We start from the raw sequence: 19,713 nt of genomic DNA, 5'->3' as shown, positions 1-19,713 counted from the left end.
AATAAATGCATTTATCAGGTTTAAATATCCCTTCAAACCTAGTTTTGAAAACGTTTTATTGTTCCCTCTTGGACTCCTTAAGGACATAAGCGGAATTCAAATACTCCTCAAACTCTCCCTCCTCCCTTTCACTTTAGAGCTCTCTCTGGAAATTTCCTTTGAAGTATTCCCAAGCAGATTCCTTAACTGCGGTTTACTCAACTTCCTAGCTCAAAAGAATTTGAGGTAGTTGTCTTCTGGCTTCATTAAAAAACAATTTTCTCTTTTTTCAGCTACTACCATCTGTTAAGGTTATTCTATTCTCGTTATTAGAATCCTAACCATCAGGTTCACTATAGTTTACTTTCAGTTTTCTCCCCCCTCCTCCAATTTTTGCAACCATCTCAAACTCTAAGATGGTTAATAACTTTGCCTCACTTTCCCTGACTTTAACAAATGACCCAATTCCCACTGCTCTTTAGCAATCCACAGCAGAATCATACTCAGGGTCTCATGATCATGTAGAACTGCTCCATGTTTGAAAGCTTAAATTTGGAAATCAATTTCTGATACCATGTCTTTTATTTCCTTGTTAATTTTTTAACCTTATTTCTGTAATTCTAGTATTAACTAAATTCCCTAAAAACCCACATCACCTTACTTCTAAATCTTCTGATACTAAATGATTCTAGCTATGTACTATTTCATGTTCCCCAATTTAAAAATAGTTGTTATATTATTAAATATGTAAACTGGTATCACTACAAATCCAAATTTTATAATCTTATTGGACTTTCAACATTGTTCAATAATCATTTTATTCTGTAGTCATTTCTCTTCATATTTCCTAAACCAGTATCTCCCCATCACTGTCAAAGATAATCTTTCTTGGTAATTCAGAGTGTAAATATTTTGTTCCTTCACACCTAGACCAGCCTATGATATTAACTGATATTAGCCTATGATCCTTAACTCTTGTCTCAGAAAAACATGTCCTCCTCCTCATGGAAATTCTCCAGTCTATCTTTCAGACAACCACCACAATTTTTAGTGTTTTTCACTTGCTTTTCTATGATATTAGAATAGCATAAAAAGTCCTTTCATAATTTGATCCTCAATGCTTTCAAGATTTCATCTCTTGACCTGTTCCTGCTAGCAACATCAAAGTTTTGAGTTACTTACTGGAATACATTTTTTTCCTACCTCAGGAATTTTCCACACAAGTCCTCACATTTATGTAGCTCAAGTACACTGTACTTTCAAAATTCAGCACTCCTTGTTCAGGCTTATCCAAATACACACCACAATGTAACTGTCTCCCAATTGTCAGAACATACTTAGTAGTGAAGGACCCAGGAATGGATGAGATCACCCAAGGAAAGTGTGTTTTTACTGAGTCCCTATAGAAACTGTAAGATACAGGATGCAAATCATCTTCAGTAAACTTATCTATTAAGAAAAAGAGTGAGATTAATAAATTATCACAATTAAATGTTATTGATACAGTTGTATAAACATGGAAATGCTCACAAATAAGGTAACATGAGCTGAGCTTTTAAGGACAATAAAATATACTCTCAGAAAAAAAGGAAAAAGATACATTCACAAAGAAGGAATATGTAAAAACATTAAAGAAATACCAGCTGAAGCTAGAGGCCTTAAATTTGTAATAGCAACATTCTATATAACAGGGCAATTCTGGGGAGGTGGGCAGCAGCCAAATGCTACCAGTGTTAAGAAGCTGTAAACTGTCTCAGATTTGAAGAAAAGCCAGGTAGAAGGAGAAAGACAAGAGTACACTATACAATACATATCTAGTGATTAAGACTCGGAAGACAGGTCATTCTCTGTGGTATTCTGAATCTTATAACCATGAATGGATCCAGTTCTCTATTGCTACAACACTTTGTAATTGGCTCCATTATACAACATATTATACTGTATTAAAACTTACCTATTATTTATCTATGTAAACCACTAAACTCTCTAGGGCAATTAGCAACTAATGCACAGTGGTACCCAATTAATGGTAGGCGAAGAGTGCATCTCTGCCCTTTCAAAATTTATAACTGAAGAAATGAAAAAGGCATACACAAACAATAAATATATATTGATATAAGCTTAAATAGAAGAATATACAAACTGCTATGGGAATATTAAAGATAAAGAAACTGAATTATATTTATTGATGTTGTTGTAGCTGTAATTGCTTTTAAAATAAAAGAGGATCAAGGTTATAAAGAGACTGCCTTATATTTTAGGAATTCTCTTATCAAAAATTTTGAAGTCAAGAGTATATTTTTGTAGAATTACAATCACGAGTTCATGCAAGGACTAAACTTTTCACTTTGCATTAAGCTAATCAGGTTTTAGATTATATTTTTTAAAAGCAAACATATGCAAAAATGTTCTTTAAGCCTTCAAAAATCATTGCAGAAAATTACCTTGCCTTTATATTTTCACTCCCACATGCACATCAGAAAGAAAAGATGATCAATCCATAACTAAGTTATTATGAGCCAAATGAAAACATTCTGTTTGCTCCTTTAGTACAATAAAAAGATATGTAACACTTAACTAGGGGAAGAGAAAATTATAAGGATCTAAAATGAAAATTTGCCTCACAGAACACTGTGTGCTAAAATCTTGGACTTTGAATTCATATGCCCCTATCAAAAAATTTTTTTAAAAAGATTCTGCCTTTTGTAGCCTCATTTTGGCATTTATTACAATAAATATTAAAAAGTAGGTCATGAAGAAAATCTCAATAAAACCAATTACAGACTTTTGTGCAGAAAATTCTAATTCCAATGGCCCTTTTCACTAGCAGTTATCCCAACATCTAACTACTGTACCATACCATTCATTTTGATATTTCAATAGAAATATATATTCTATTTGCCATAGTCAAATCTGTGTCAATTTGGCTGGGCTGTGGTATCCAGGTATTTGGTCAAACATTTGTTCTGGATGTTTCTATGACAGTGTTTTTGGATGAGATTCACATTTCAGTCAGTGTTTTGTCGTTGTTGTTTTTTATTTTATTTTATTTTTGTTTCTGTAGTCGTAGATGGACAGCATGCCTTTATTTTATTTTTATGTGGTGCTAAGGATCAAACCCAGCAACTCACACATGCTAGGCAAGCCCTCTGCCACTGAGCTACAACCCCAGCCCTCAGTCAGTACGTTTTGAGTAAAGCAGATTTGCCCTCTACAGGTGAGTGGGCTTCATCCAATCAGCTAAAGACCTAGTAGAACAAAAGACTGGCAAGTTAAGAGGGAACTCTTGAACTGCAACATTGCTTCCTCCCTGAGTCTCTAACCTGTTGGTCCACGCTGCAGATCTGGGCTTCCAGCCCCCATAATTGCATGAGCCAGATCCTTAAAATAAATATTTATTACACACATCCTATTGGTTCTGCTTCTCTTGTGAACCTGACCAATACACCACGGTTCCTACAGGGGAGAATCATCTTAGCCCTTCCAGCAGATAATATTCCAGTAAGAACACAAACATGCCACAAAGATTTTAGGAAAGCATAATATCATCCTTTGATCTACCATCTTACAATAGCACTCAAATGTCTCTTTGTCATGATATGAGGATCAATGAAGGAAATAAGGGAGCCATAATTCCAGTAAGATATTTCAGGAATGTGGCAAAGTGTTACTAGAAGTTTTGATATAATAAATCCATGAGAATAATAAAAACAAAAAATTTTCAAGACAGATAAATAATGGGAAACTTACGCCACAAGTGACCATAACTGAAACAGCATGGTGATAGCACAATAAATAACAGATTAATGGGACAGAATAAAACCCAAATACTGATGCAATTATATGAAACTATGTGGTCAGTACAGGCTAAAAGGAGCCTCACTAACTAACAAAGAATACATTTAAAAACACACGATACTGGGGCTGGGGTTATGGCTCAGCAGTAGAACGCTTGCCTAGCATGTGTGAGGCCCTGGGTTTGATCCTCAACACCACATAAAATAAAATAAATGTATTTTAAAAAGCCACATGATATTAAGAAAATTGAATGTCTAGGGGGAAAAAAATAGATCCTTACCTTATACCATATCAAAATAAACTTTTTGAACATAAGTAAATAAATAACAAGAACATGTATACTTTACAAGGAAGCTTCCATTAAGAAAATTTATTCAATAAATTATATTATTTCCCCAAATAGCTCATTTATAAATTCCAAAGTCTACTTAATGATAAAACTTTGTTTTACAATGACAAAAGGGAACTTAGGAAATCTGAAATTTAAAAGGTAAAGAGGAAGGTATTAGACTATGTAAGAAAAGTATTCTGGAGAAAATACAAATCATTTGGACTTTCAAGTACAATACTAAGTAAAAAGTAACCTAATACTACTCTTACCTTCAGGTTCAAACACCAATAATCATTAGAGAAATGTAACTGAGATTGCATCTCACTCTAGTCAGAATGGCAATTATCAAGAATACAAGCAAAAACAAATGTTGGCAACAATGTGGGGAAAAAAGTATACTCATACATTGCTGGTGGGACTGCAAACTGGTACAACTACTCTGGAAAGCACTATGGACATTCCTCAGAAAACTTGGAATGGAACCACCATTTGCCCCAGCTATCCCACTCCTTGGCATATACCCAGAGGACTTAAAATCAGCATACTATAGTGTACAGCCACATCAATTGTTCATACCAGTTCAATTCACAATAGCTGAGCTATGGAACCAACCTAGGTGCCCTTCAACAGATGAATCGATAAAGAAAATATGGTTTATATACACAATGAAATATTACTCAGTCATAAAGAAGAATGAAATTATGGCACTTGCTGGTAAATGGATGGAACTGAAGACTATCATGCTAGGTGAAATAAGCCAATTCCAAAAAATCAAAGGCTGAATGTTCTCTCTGGTGTGGATGCTGACTCACAATGGGGGGTGGGGGTTCACTGGATTGGACAGGGTGGAGTGGGGGGAAGGGAGGGAGGATGAGAACAGGCAAGACAGTAGAATGTATCGGACATAATTTTCTTATGTTCATATATGAATACATGACCAGTGTAGCTCCACATCATGTACAACCCAAAAATGGGAAGTCATATTTCATATATGCATGATATATCAAAATACACTCTACTATCATGTGTAACTAAAAAGAACAAATAAAAAGGAGTAAAAGAAAACAACAAAGAATTACAGTAAAGACACTAAAAACAGTTCAACTTAATCTACATATTACTTCACTATCTTAAAGCATCAAATTATAAGTTTCTGTTGAGAAATTTATTATTCAAATATTAACTCATTTCTCATTCATTATACCAAAAGGTCAATTTACATATTTCGTATTCTTTAACACATTCCAATACATACTGGGTGCTGTAATTTGAATACTGTGTTTCATGATTTAAGTGTATCCCCCCAAAGGTTCATGTGTTCAAATATAGTCCCCATGATGAGGTATTAAGAAAGAGGAAACTTAATCCACCTATAGTGTGTAGAATTAAGGCCTTTGGGAATTAGAACTGGATAAAGTTATTAGGGTGGAGCCCCAATAGTTGAATCCTAGTGGCTTTATAAAGAGGAGAGACATGAAAAGAGACACATAAACATATGCATGCTCCCTGACTCTTGGCCATGTGATACCAAACCACCTTAGGACTCTGTCACCAAAGCTATCCCCAGATGCAGCCTCTTGGCCTTGGTCCTCTGTAACAGCCAAAATAAACCTCTTTGTTTCATAAAGCAGCCTGCCTCAGGTATTTTATTAATGAAAAATGAACTAACACATTATACCCTACCCAAAATCCAAGTGCTGAAACTTAATCCCCCAAATGATAGTTTTAAGAGATACGGATTTTGGGGAAGTGAGTAGATTCATGCCATTATAAAAGAGACTTCTTTGTCTGTTTCTGTCCCTTTATTTTTCTGTTCTACTTCCCATCATGTGAGGATACCACAATCCGGGACCATCAATGAAACATGGTACCTCACCAGACTTTATACCTGATAGTGCCTTGATCCTAGACTTCTCAGCCTCCAGAATAGGGAATAAATTTCTATTATTTATAAATTACTTAATCTGTAGTATTCTGCTATAACAGAATGAATTGGGTTAGTATTTATATTAGTTTCCCCTTACCAAGAGGGGATATGTTCTAACATCCCTAGTGGATGCGTAAATTATGGATACTAGCAATCCCAACATATATGCACATATGGCCCCCCAAAACATAGGTACCTAGGATGAAGTTTAAGCTATAAATTTGGTACAGTAAGAGACTGACAATAAAATAATAAAATAGAATAATTGTAACAATATGCTATATAAATTATGTAAATGTGGTCTGTCTCTCAAAACATCTTATTGTTTTAGACTAACTCTTCTTCTTGTGATGAAGTGACATGATATGTGGTATATAGTTAGATGAGTTTCTGCTCATGTTTTCCACTCATAAAACTAATGCCTTTTCCATCTTAATTAAGCACTTATGCACAGTGGCCAAAACTTAGTGTGTCCAGTACAACAGCAAAACTAGCATGAATTTCTTTTTCCATCTGCACAATTTTATGGACAGATTTGTTCATACCATGAACACTAGCAATCTCAGCATGTTTTTTTTTTCCTTGAGAATTTTTGCCTTTTCTCTTAAATGAAGCATTTGTACCTTCTACTTTGCATATTCAAATTGCCAAAATCAGTAGTTTTGCACTTTGGGGCCATTAAGTAAAATAAGGGTTATGTGAACAATAAGTATTGCAGTGCCACAACAGTCAATGTGATAGACAGTTGATCTGATAAGAGAGACAGCTAGCAGGTGGCTAGCAGGTGGGTACATGTGCATCATAGATATGCTGAACAAAGGAATGATTCCATCTGCGACAGGAGGCTGTAAGACTTCATGCTTTTCCAAGTGTTGTAAAATATGAAACTTATTTCTGAAATTTTTCATTTAAGATATTTGTATTGCAGTTAACCACTGGTAAAGATGGGAGGGGGACTGCTGTACTTAATTAGAAGAAGTCAGTTAACTTCAATCAGTAAATCAATATGTAGCCACACTTTTATTATAATTAAGATGCACCAATGAAAAAATACATATGTAAATAAAAGGAAGATCAGATATGAAGAGAAAGGGGCATAGAGGGAGGAAGGTAGGGAGGAGAAGAGGAACTATTAGGAAATGAAATCAGAGTAAACCATGTTATGTGCCCCTATGAATGTCACATGAACCCCACTATTACATATAATTATAATACATTAATAAAAAACATTAAAAATAAAAGAAGAGGGCTGGGGTTGTGGCTCAGTGGCAGAGCTCTTGGTTTGCACATGTGAAATACTGGGTTCTATCCTCAGCACCACATAAAAAACAAACAAACAAAATAAAGATATTATATTCATCTGTAACTAAAAAATTTAAAATAAAATGGGAAAAGAGGTTTGAAGCCATAGCTATCTGTAGATGCAGAGTTATAAGGAACTCTAATGACACAATGTTAGGAAGACACAGCAGCACAAACCCATCATTTCTTCCCTAGAATAGTTTAAAATGTACTCCTTAGAGATAGTAAATGAAAGCTGGAATTATAAATACTGAGGATGACAATTTTTTTTCAGTGTATATGTGGCGTATAACATAATTTCAAATCACAATTTTTCTCTTATACATTTAATCTATGCTGAGAACCATCTTCCATTTTACACTGCTACAACAAAAGATCTGAGACTGGATAATTTACAAAGAAGAGTGCTTGATCTCCTTGAATTCTGGAGCCTGAGAAGGATGTGGGACCCTCATATGTCAGAAGCTTTCTTGCTACATCATCCCAGAGCAAAACACAAAAGGGCAACAGAACACATACAAGAGAAAAAAGGGGCCAAACTCATCCTTTAACCAGGAAACCATCTCATGATGAACTTCGGGAAACACGTTCAAATTATAGCAAGAACACAAGCAGTTTTGCAAATTTAGTAATTTAGACAGCAAAAATAACACTCATTAGCTAAAATTAGCAAATTTAGATCCTCTATCAAGTCTACAATCGCTACCCAAGAACACCAGTGAAGGATTGCCTATTAGAGACTGCACATAATAAGATCCTTTTTTCCTCTCATGAAGTATATGCTTTCAAAGCATTATCAGCACCTAGTATCTCAGTTATTTCTTGCTTTTATTATTAATCTCATAACCTGTAAGAATTTCAAGATGGTCTTCCTCATTATCCCAATCAGATTCAAGCCTTTCCCTGCTACTTTTTCAACAAATTCCCAGATATATATTTGGATATACAGTCTTCTCTTTTCTGCTTCAGACTAAGCATACAAAACATAACTTGGATGCTCTATACTGCCTCTTCCTTAAAATCTAACCCTAGAATAATGAATTTAAGGTTCTTTCAAAAATATTCTCTTTTGATGAACAAGCCAATTATACTGTATACAAATACAATTATTATAATTATTTTGCTTTAAGTTGCATTTTTTAACACATCATTCTAGCTGGGTCTACTTTTAAACCCACTCTGTTCAGCCACTACCTATAATCTAGAAAATGCTGTCCTTTAAAGTGTCAATTAGAAATAAAGCATTTACTGAATTTCACTGAATTTTAAACAAGAGATTCAACATAGAAGCAATATTACAAATAAATATTAATGAGATAATTTACATTTTTTATACTTTTTGAAATGTGGCACCTAGTTTAAACTTACATCTCTACAAATTCACACTAACCTTACTTCAAATGTTCAATAGTCATGTTGGAGCATGCCTACTATAGTAGACAGAATAAGCTTGGATAATTCTTCTGGAAGACTAGAGTATTCCCTGGGTTCTTCTATGTTTAATAGTGTTTTTCTATAACCTTAATACTTATTGAGTTGCGTGGTTCATTATAAAATTCCTGTTCCTTGAGTTACCTGAAAATTCTGCTAACACATCACTATGAAGAAGTCTGATGCCAATCTAATTTTCTTTTCTTATTTAAATAATTTGACCTTTTTGCATAGAGGCCCTGAGGATTTTTTTTCCCATTAAATTATTGTTATTTTTAAAGTCAGCTTTCACAAGTATCCTTTCAATACATAGATTCAGATCTCCATTTACTTCCAAGAAATTTAATTTGGGGATTTTTTTGTTTTGTTTTGTTTTTCAGGTAAAGGGATGAAGCTGGAGAATATTATGCTAAGCGAAGTAAGCCAATCCCAAAAAACTAAAGGCCAAATGTTTTCTCTGATTAGTGGATGCTGAATCTGTGATGGGGGTTGGGGGGGCATGGGAAGAATGGAGGAACTTTGGTTGGGCAAAGCGGAGGGTGGGGTTGGGTTATGAGGATAAATAGGAAAGCTGGTGGAATGAGATGCACATTATTATCCTAGGGACATGTATGATTGCCAAATGGGGCATCTCTATGCCATGCACAATCAGATAATTGAAATGTTGCACTCCATTGGTGTACAATAAATTGAAATACATTCTGCTGTTATGTACAATTAAGTAGAACAAATAAATTTTTTTTTAAAAAAGTTAGTTTTAAATATTACCTATATGTCATTGTTTTATCTGTCTTCTTAAGGACTCCAATTGCAAATATGTTACATCTTTTTGACTGTCTTCTATATTGATCATCTCTTATCTTTTGTTTTCATTTATCTACAAGGTTCTGATTTTTTAGTTTCTGATTTAAGGGTTTTTTATTTTTCATATCTGTGAAGACTTGTTTAAGGATGATGTTTAAAAGAGATCATGATGTTCTGTTATTGATAACTGCTTCACAGATGATTCACCTTAGAAGTAAAAATTTTAATGGCTAAAATGTTTTGATTCTTTTCCTTCTTTTATTCTCCATTTTTCCTCAGAACATCTTTGATGTATCTCATCTCAAATTTCCCATTCAGTATATAATTTTAATTTTCCTTAACTGTAAAACAAGTTATATGCAGTAAGAATAAAGATTTGAGATGAATACCTAGTTTGTTTCAGTTCAGAAGCTCCCATTTCTAAACTGAAACCCAAGGGAGTAATGAGTGTCTTCTGATTTAATGGTTCTTGATTCTTCAGAACATGTAACCTCCCCTTCTTGCTTTTTGTCACCAAGTACACAAGAAGGAATGACTCCTATCCCCAATCTGATATTCTCCTGACCTGGCATATGGGGTCCTATGTACCTTAGGTAGCTAATACCCTAAACTGGCATTTGGGGTCGTATGTACTTTAGGTGGCTAATACCTTAAACTAATCTAAGGCTAGATCTTAGAATTTCTCTACCAGGGTAGGAGCTTATCTGTCTAAAGGCAATTTTAATTTTTCCTGAACTTCTGAATCTCCATTCCTCCTCCTTTTTTCCCATGTTGTCATTGTAGTTTTGACAGAACTTTTCTAGAGTGATTTCTAAAGCTGAGTAAGCTAGATTTGAATATTTTTTTATTCTTACTTCATCATCTGAGGCTTGTTTATTAGTTATAGTGAAGGCATAGATTATGCTTAGTTGGGTTTATTTGGCTGCTTTGTTGATCTGTTTGCATTTTGAGAGAACGTGGAAAAATTCAGATTTAGGGGGCTACCACTATTACCTGGCAAACCAGGAGTCTCAATTTATCAAGAATTGTCAATGTATTTTAGTTAATGGCTTTAGTTGAGAGTCTTATATATTCTTAAAACATTATCTTTATTTGGTAAAAACTGAATCCTTGGTAATGTATCACCAGCACTGGTGATCAGCCTTCATGAACAATGAACACAAAGACTAAAAGAGGCATACAATACCAAAAAAATGTAAAGCAGGTAAACAACATAATGAATTTGGCCTGCAAAGGAAATACAGCACTTCTTGTGATGCATTTGATAACTTCAGGAAAGAAAAATCCATTCCATATATCGCTATGAAAAAACAAAGTGAAATATAATCTTTCATTTCTCCAAACAGCAGCAATATTCCACATTCAGTAACTGCAAATTTAGCATGGCTATTGAAAAACAGTTCACAAATTTCAAAGTTCCTTACTTAGGAAGAAATAACAGCTACCTGGAGATAAATCTTTCAAAGATATTAAAGGCATAAAGCAGACTATAAGAAAATGATAATGGTTAGAAAAGATACATGGAGTAGTCCACAGGAGCAGCCCGTGTACACAATTATGATGCTTAGGACTGCAACCTAGGTGGGAGCAAAAGTCAATACAACAAATAAAATAAAAACTAAGGACTAGGAAACAACTTAAGGGCTAGAAAGTAAATTAAGAATTCTACAGCTACGTGAATACTATAAGGTGAGGAATGTGAACTAGAAATTAAGCTCTTTTTTCTTTAAAGAGAAGTAAAATTATAAAGAGAAGTAACGCTGTATCACAAAGTTGTTCCACAAAAAATAAACAATTACGTGATTCTCGAATGAACTAGGAATTGTCATCAGGTGAGACCTAAAAAAAGTTAAGAAGTTAACATACACAGGAAAATATGACTAAGGAAGACAATCTATTCTTCAGGAAGAATTTAAAGCTGTCCATGATCATGATGTCACTGCTTTATAGTTCCCCCAGCAAAAGGGAATTTGGTCTCCATCCTTTAAAATGGAGTAAAATTAACAGAATTTTCCTTATGAATAGAGCATTAACTTTTCTTGCCTTTGGGACTTTAATGTAAGCTACTCATTTCGCTCACAGGGTGACTAAGATTCCTACTTCTAAGGCTATCTCCTTTCTAAATGCTTAGGGAAGACAATAGGTGGCCTATTGTTTAAATTTTCTAAGCATGAGATAGTGTAACCATGCTACGATTTAACAAGCATTTACTGGGAATCTTCTAACTATAATCTGAATCAAGAGAGACTAGAATAAACAGGCTGATTTCTTGGCTGGTGGCCCTCATATATTTACTAAAAACATTTTCAAAGTGAGATGTGAAGTATTTATATGAGTGAATGTATGCCTCATATTAATTTAGATCAGAAATTTATACAAAATGCTTGCTTAAATAAATATTGTCCACAAAATCTAGTAAGTATTCAAATCTTCTAACTTTTGTGTCTTATGATATAGATACTATATTTAATGAGAAGGAGGGAAAGTAAGGAGGAAGGAGAGAAGAAAATCACTGTGAAATCATATATCAAAGTGAAATTTATAATTTCAGACTATGTTCATTTGTAATACACAATTCAAACACACTAAATTCACATGTAGATATTTGAAAATTGTTTTTCTTTCAGAAATATCCTTTCCAATGACAAGTCAGATTATTAAATAAAATAAAATTTGAAGTTTAAATTTATATTACACATACATTACCATTTTATATTTGTACAAAATGGAGAAATTTTTGATCAGGTGCAATTCTGATGCAAACAGTGATATTTTTAGTCAAAACACCTGGCACTAGGAAGAAATATAAAACTAGATCGCTGTAAAAAGGCAATATAGCTTCATCTAAGTTAAATCTAAATGTTTTATAATTTTATATTTAAGAAGATTGGTCCAATCATTTTACTAAAGAACAACTGCAGAGAAAGAAATACCTTACTAGTAAAGCCTTACCTTTTATGGTTTAAAAGCCAGATGCTAATTTTATAAAATATATCAAATAAATATATCAGTCTAAATGTCAAGGGAAGAAAAGGCTTATCATTTTCTATTTAAAAAATTTTTTTTTAGTTGTAGAGGGACACCATATCTTTATTTTCATTTATTTATCAAACCACAGGGCCTCACGCATGTGAGGCAAGCGCTCTACCACTGAGCTACAACCTCAGCCCTCATACTATTCTTTAATAACAAAACTCTGAAACCATGTTAAAGAAAAAGCAAAATTTAAGACATAATAACACTGAGCTCCTTAGAGCAACTTCTTATTCTATAAATTCAGAAAAAAAGCCTCACTTCACTCAGTATAATTTTTGTTAACAAAGAGTTTAAATTCAAACTATGGATTCTGCCACAGCAGAACAATAGCACCTACCTCTTGAAACTACAGGAAAGATTAGATAACAGAGACCCTATCCCAGGGCCAACACACAGTAGGTGCTTTAGTGACAGATTCAACTCTTGTCAAAGACTGAAAATCTGCACAAACTTCCTCCTCTATCTCATTCTTCTGCATCAGTAGTCTCAGACCTAAGAACATTTATAAATTTTGTTTCCTATTAAGAAGATGTTTCTTTTGCTATCTCCCTGGGAAGTCATTAGTTGAACCAGTAGTTTTGTTTTTATTAACACCTTATGGTTAAATGGCCTTAATATTTGTGATAAACAGTTTTAGGACCATTTTCAAAAACGGAGGTTCAACGCATAAGCCTACAGTAAGCCTGAAATTCAATCAAACAGTTACGCACTTCTCAATTGTTCTTGAATCTGTTCTTTAAAAAGCTATAAACTTTTCCTTCCTTTTTTTCCTTCATTTTCCTTTTCATCTCTCTGCCTTCTGATCTCCTCAAAGGAGAAACAGCAACCTTCCACATGTGACCAAGATCACTTAATTTCCTTCAGCTTCTAAAGCAAATGATCCATTTATAATCTTCTTTTTCCCTAACATACAGAAAAAAAATAGGCACTGAAAACATTAAGTTATTAAAAAAAATCCTCTTCAAAAGAAAAAATTTGAATTACTTAATTTTCTTAGGCTTGTTGTTATTATGTAAAGTTGCCTACATAGGCACGTGTAAAACTTGTTGATATATCGTATCTACATCAGGGCTATTCAAAGGAACTTTCTATGAAAAATAATGTTTGTTTGTTTTTGTGGTATTATAGATTGAATACAGGGGTGCTTCAACCCTGAGCTATTTCCTTAGCCCTCTTTATTCTTTATTTTGAGACAGGGTCTTGCTAAGTTGTCCAGGCTGGCCTTAAGTTTGCAATCCTCCTGCCTCAGCCTCCTGAGTAACTGGGATTAAAAGTATGCACTACTACACATGGCAAAGGAACCTCATTTTTAATTTTATTAGACATAAATAGTCACATTTTTACTATAATGGACAACCAGCCTTAAGACACTCCTTTCCTTTTTTCTTAACTTTCTCCAACCTTATCTACATGCTGTTATTGCACTTGATCTTAGCCAAAAGGCCGAGAAGCGATCTACATGCTGTATTGAACTGTTTCAAACTCTTTATCTAAGATTAAATAGCTTGAGAGTTACAATCTCAAAAGCAAAGAGAATTACTAAAAAGCAGTTTTCAAAGCTAGTTTTAAAGTATGTTTCTTTATGAAGAGTACTATAATCAATCATTTTAGATTTTCTAGTCATAGTTTACTAAAAAATTAAAAAAAAGAAATAACACACATGTCTGAGTCCCTGAAATTGAAACGTAATAATATATACTCTCCCCTGGATTCTTTTTCAGCTACATAGTTAGTGCCAGAATAACAGAATGGCATAATTAAATGCCAGTACAACTAAGCAGAATTAACGGAACAAATGTTTCATTTTATACCTGTCCTATTCACTGTGAAACAAAAATTAGTGAACAAAAATATAAGTCAAAAGTAATAATTCAATGTGTTAGTCAATGAAGAATTATGTGATTTCTATCTCTAGTATTATTTACCCCAACACCAAACACCAAGCCTTACTTTAAGTTTTAAAGGTTGGTTGGTTGGTTGGTCTGCTTATTTCGAACTGAGTATTGAAACCAGGAATACTTTACCTCTGAGCTACATTCCCAGTCTCTGTCTTTCTTTAAAATTTTTTATTTTGAGACATCGGTTTAAGTTGCTTAGGGCGTCACTGAGTTGCTGAGGGTTGCCTTCCAGATCATCACTAGGATTATAGACGTGTGCCACCACATCTGGCTCAAGGGATTTTTGGTTGACTGCTGGTGGTTCTTTCCAATTAAATATATGCATACATATTGTTGTTGTTATTGTTAGGTACCAGGGATTGAACCCAAGCATGCTCAAACACTGAGCCACATTCCCAGCCCTTTTTAATTTTTATTTTGAGACAGGGTCTCACTAAGTGGCTTAGGGCCTTGCTAAGTGCTCAGGCTGGCCTTGAAATTATGATCCTCGTGAACCACTGAGATTATAGACAAGGGCCACCATGCCTGGCTGCATACATGTTATTTTAAAATAAAATTATTCTAAAAGGTAGACCATAAGATCTCAGGAAAAAACTGTTAAGTGTTTTAAGCTCTCCTTTTTGATTCTCCTTTCTCTCCCTACATATAACAAAGTCTTTTTTTAAAAGCGCAAATGTAGGTGTTAAAAAAAAAAAAAAAACAACAACAACTATGATGCTTATCTGTTGGGAATAAAATAATAGCCTCACTCTGAGACTGGTATAAATGTCATTACCACCAAATCAATTCCTCCTTTCTCTGCCTATCAGTTTGGCTTTAAGCAGACTGGGGGTGGGGGGTAGGTAGGAGGAGGAAATATTTAAAACAATCTCAGTATTCAGGGATAGAATTCAAAAGAATTCAAGTTATGTGAAAACAAGTTATGTGCTTAACTACATACCAATTTTTGAACCACTGCTGATGTGATTTTTGTTGTTGTTTGAAATTTGAGTAAGCATAATGAAACTTACTGTTTTGAGCCAGGGCTTGAAGCAGACAATCCAAGCATCCTTCCAAACTATCTTCAGTGCTGTCAACAGCTGTTATCTTCAATTTCTTCAAGGTATCACTGAGATTATCTGTTTATAGAAAATAAATACAAGTACATTTCACTAACCTTATGACCACCATGCTACCTAAGATTCCTATTTGAACAAACATATCAAATTATGGATTGATGACAAAACATGTGCATTTTGCATTATAAAGTTGCATTCTTCTTCTAAATCATATGCTGGTTCCTCTAACCAGATTCTCAAAACCCTTTTACATTATTAAAAATTACTGAGGATCCCAACAATATTTCATTTACATTATTTCTATTGATGTTTAAATTATTTTAAAAAATCAAAACTGAAACTTTCAAAGATTTACAAACTAATCCATTTAAATATAAAATTATAAACCTTATTTCATGCTAACACAATTAGCATGTTAAATGAAAAACAACTGTATTTCCAAAACAAAGAAGAATTTAGTAAGAGTGATAATGTTTTAAAAGTTTACAAATTTCTCACATGTGGTTCAGTAGAAAATAATTGAATTCTCCTATCTGCTTCTATATTCAATCTTTTATAATGTGTTATTTTGATTGCATAGATAAAAAAAATTCCCTTAGTTTCACATACATGCACAGTTGGAAAACAGGACATTATTTGATAGCCCTTTCAGGTAATTATGGATATTCTTTGATACTAAACCAAAACTTGATAGATGCTAGTTTTTTAAAAGTTAGTTGCCATGTGAAATCTCAAACAATATCCATGAAAATTTTCAACTGTTAGAATAAAATCCATTGTCTCTTACGTTTAGAATCTTTTATGCATAAAAGACAATATATTATCAAGCATTGGTCCTTTAGAAAATTGAGTTATACATCTTCTAAATACTGACATGTTTGTCTCATTGTACTATCTCAAAATCTCACACTTGTTGATACTAACACTACTCTATTTCTAAAACAACCTTAAGTATTGAAAAGATGTCAAGCTTAAGGTGATGCAAGTTTTCCAAAATTCTAGTTTTCTCCTGAAAACTTCAGTTTAACACCAGCAACAAATACTATCAAGGTTTTCTTCCTTAAATGACAAACTGAATTTATTTATTTGTGAAAAAATGTCTGCCAAACCAAAAACCAATTTGTCAATTCTCTCAAATAAAAAATGATATTCTATGGGGAAAAAAGTACTTCCATCAGTTCACAATTCAAAAACAGCACAAGTGATTTTCTTCACAACTGTCAGTTTTCACAATGCAAAGATTATGCACCCTTCCAATTTTATCCCACAGAATATTTTTAAAATGCATCCTCAAAAGGTTTTGAGGTTTTAAAATATATTTTTTCCTACCCTATCAGAGATATTCTTCAAGTAAAACTGGTATTTTTCTTTTAATTTTAAGTTTATAATAGAAAAGAATATAGTAACTACCAGTACAATCTGGTGTTGCTACCCTGATTGATGTACACTAAAGCATCAGCAGTTTTTTAAATCCATAATTGTTTTTGTACCATTGTCAGTGCAAATATCAACACAGTGAAAAAGACAAATAATGTTCTAAGTAAGCAAATAGTTCTGACCTCAAGGGTCTCAAAATAGGATACCCAAGAACCCCGGGTTTGCTGTTTTCACACATCTCTAAGTAAGGTACACATTTTAATAGATTTCTGTACATTGATAGCTCATGACAATTTTAAAAATCTGATGGAATTCTATTATAAAGGAAGAGATAATTTTTGAATCTGCTTTTTTTCCCTGGGAAAAAACAGATTTAAAAATTCACATCAAATAATACTAACATCCTCTAGTTATGCCTAGTAAAGTCTCTAATGTAGCAATCCTAAACCGACTCTTACTTAAAAACCTCATGCTATCATTCACAACCAAGGTTAATATGTTATTCCCTTAAAAGGACCAGACAGTTTTGAGAAACTGATCTTTTTCTAAAGGAAAAGAAAACTATATCCACATGTATCTCTTATCCCTTATAAGCTAAAAGAAGTTGTAGGACATCATATTTCAAGTATACTTGTTCACTAGTATTAAGTAGATATTAAGTTGATTTTTTAAATGTACAATACATAAGTTCATATTTTAAAAATAAAAAAGTAATTATCACAACACTGATGAAAACTAAGACAATGTAGCCAAATGATAGCAATTTATCAAAACTATCAGTCAAGAAGTTATAAAATCAAGACTTATTGATGGGCTACAGATTAGCTGATTGGTAGCGTACTTGCCTTCATGCATGAGGTCCTAGTTCCATACCTGAGGAGTACAAAACCAACCAAACAAACAAATACACAAAAAGTCTATTGAATATTTTTCTATGCTTTAAATGTACTGTTTTATCTGGTCTGCACAATAAGTCTAAGGTAGAATATAAGTGTATCCTTATACTCATTTTACTTGTCTAGGCACTGCTTATTTGATCTGTACAAAACCATAAGGTAGACTGTACTAGTATTTGACTCCTTTTACTCTTATACAGTTTATAAAGGGAGACATAGGAAGAGATATAATTTCTCCCCCAAATCACAGTTAGTAGAAAGCCAAGATTCAAGGTAAATCAAAGCACTGACTGCAGGGTACATTCTCTTAACCCATATGCCCTACTGTTTCCCTTATGTACTTACCAAGTACGAATTTGTTAATTACCATATTAGATTCTACCAGAGAATATTTTGAAAATAAATATCTAAATGTAACACGTTACATTTATGAAGAAAAATCAATAAGAACAGTTTTAAAGAAATAATTTAAAATTGCAAAATACCGAGTAATGTAATATGTTAGAGTCATTCAATAAACATGAATTCACTGATTTAAAATGCTCCGTTTCCATGGGAAAAAGATTACCTCTAGATAGAGAAGAGGGGTGGGAGGGAAAAGGAGGGAGATGGGGAATTGCATGGATGGTGGAAGGAGACCCTCATCATTATACAAAATACATGTATGAAGATGTGAATTCAGTGTCAACATATCTCATATACAGAGATATGATAAATTGTGGTATAAAGGTGTATTAAGAATTGTAAGGCAATAATAATAATAATAATAGAGCTCATGTAAAAAAAATAAAGAAAAAAGAAAATGCTCAGTTTCAAACATAACCTTTGATCCTGTTTTCTCTCTGATATCTCCTACTAAGTAAAAATGTCTCCTTAGATATTTCATCACCATGACAAACTGAGCAGGTCCCAGATTAAATTTATCATCTTCTCTATAATTTCTTCTCCCAAGTTGCTTTCTAATTTATCATAAGTATCTCCATGCCCCACCTTGCAGACAACCTATATGTTGGCACCTGGTGTCTTTAATTCATCCCATCCCCAATGCTCTGAGCTTGATATCCCTATCATCAAGTTTCAGTCTATCTGTCATCAACTCAGAGACCACCCAAGCACATTCCACCTGTAGTCTTCTCCCTTTCTCTTAATCCTCCAGGGTTACTCCTAACATATGCACCCAACCTTCACAATACTATTCACAACTTGTAATTTTTAAATACTAATTGTTAATATAGATTCCCCTACTATAATGTATGGGCAGTTATTTATCATAGTCACTGCACTACACCTATCACTGAGCACACATAAGGTGTCCACTAAACATTCATTACATGAATTGAGTGAGTAAGGAGATAAACTCATTTTCAGAAAGGGTCTAGTTACTATCCTCTGTATCACATACTCAAGAGCCAAAGTATTCCAATAGGGCAAGAATGGCAAATGTTACTTGTTAGTACTTACTGTGCCCTCCATAGTATTAGAAATAGTCTTAGATTTTAGGATAGGAAGAGATCACTAAAGTCAATTTGGGCATTTAGGAGTATAAAATATTATAATTAAAATCTATATAAAAATATTCATTTTTAAAAAAATTCCTAATCAGTAAAAATGTAATCTAAGGAAATAATTATTCACCTATTAGTCATATGAAAACTTTTTAGGGATAGTTCATTAAATTCCTCATTAGACAACCAAAGCCACCAACAGAACAAATTTAATATAGTAGTTTAAATGAACTAAGAGGTCAGTACCTAAAACAAATTTTACCATGATTCTATTTATTAAATAGTGTTAGAATGTTCCATATCTTGATTACAAGAGTACATTTGTCAAAAGTCATCCAATAGTACATTTAAAATCTATGCATTTTAGTATA

At 33.3% G+C, this 19,713-nt stretch overlaps 1 protein-coding gene across 1 annotated transcript in view; it reads right to left on the bottom strand.

The window, feature by feature from the left end:
• Rap1gds1 (Rap1 GTPase-GDP dissociation stimulator 1) overlaps positions 1–15,654 on the bottom strand; it is a 112,530-nt gene extending 96,876 nt beyond the window's left edge. Inside the window, exon 1 of the mRNA XM_015484576.2 lies at positions 15,517–15,654. The gene's annotated coding sequence lies outside the window, so the exon portion shown is untranslated. The remainder of the gene's footprint in view (positions 1–15,516) is intronic.
• Positions 15,655–19,713: the final 4,059 nt, after the last annotated feature.

The sequence above is a fragment of the Marmota marmota genome, unplaced genomic scaffold, assembly GCF_001458135.2.
Source record: "Marmota marmota marmota unplaced genomic scaffold, marMar, whole genome shotgun sequence".
NCBI classification, from domain to species: Eukaryota; Metazoa; Chordata; class Mammalia; order Rodentia; family Sciuridae; genus Marmota; species Marmota marmota.
This window is presented reverse-complemented; position numbering and strand designations above follow the sequence as displayed.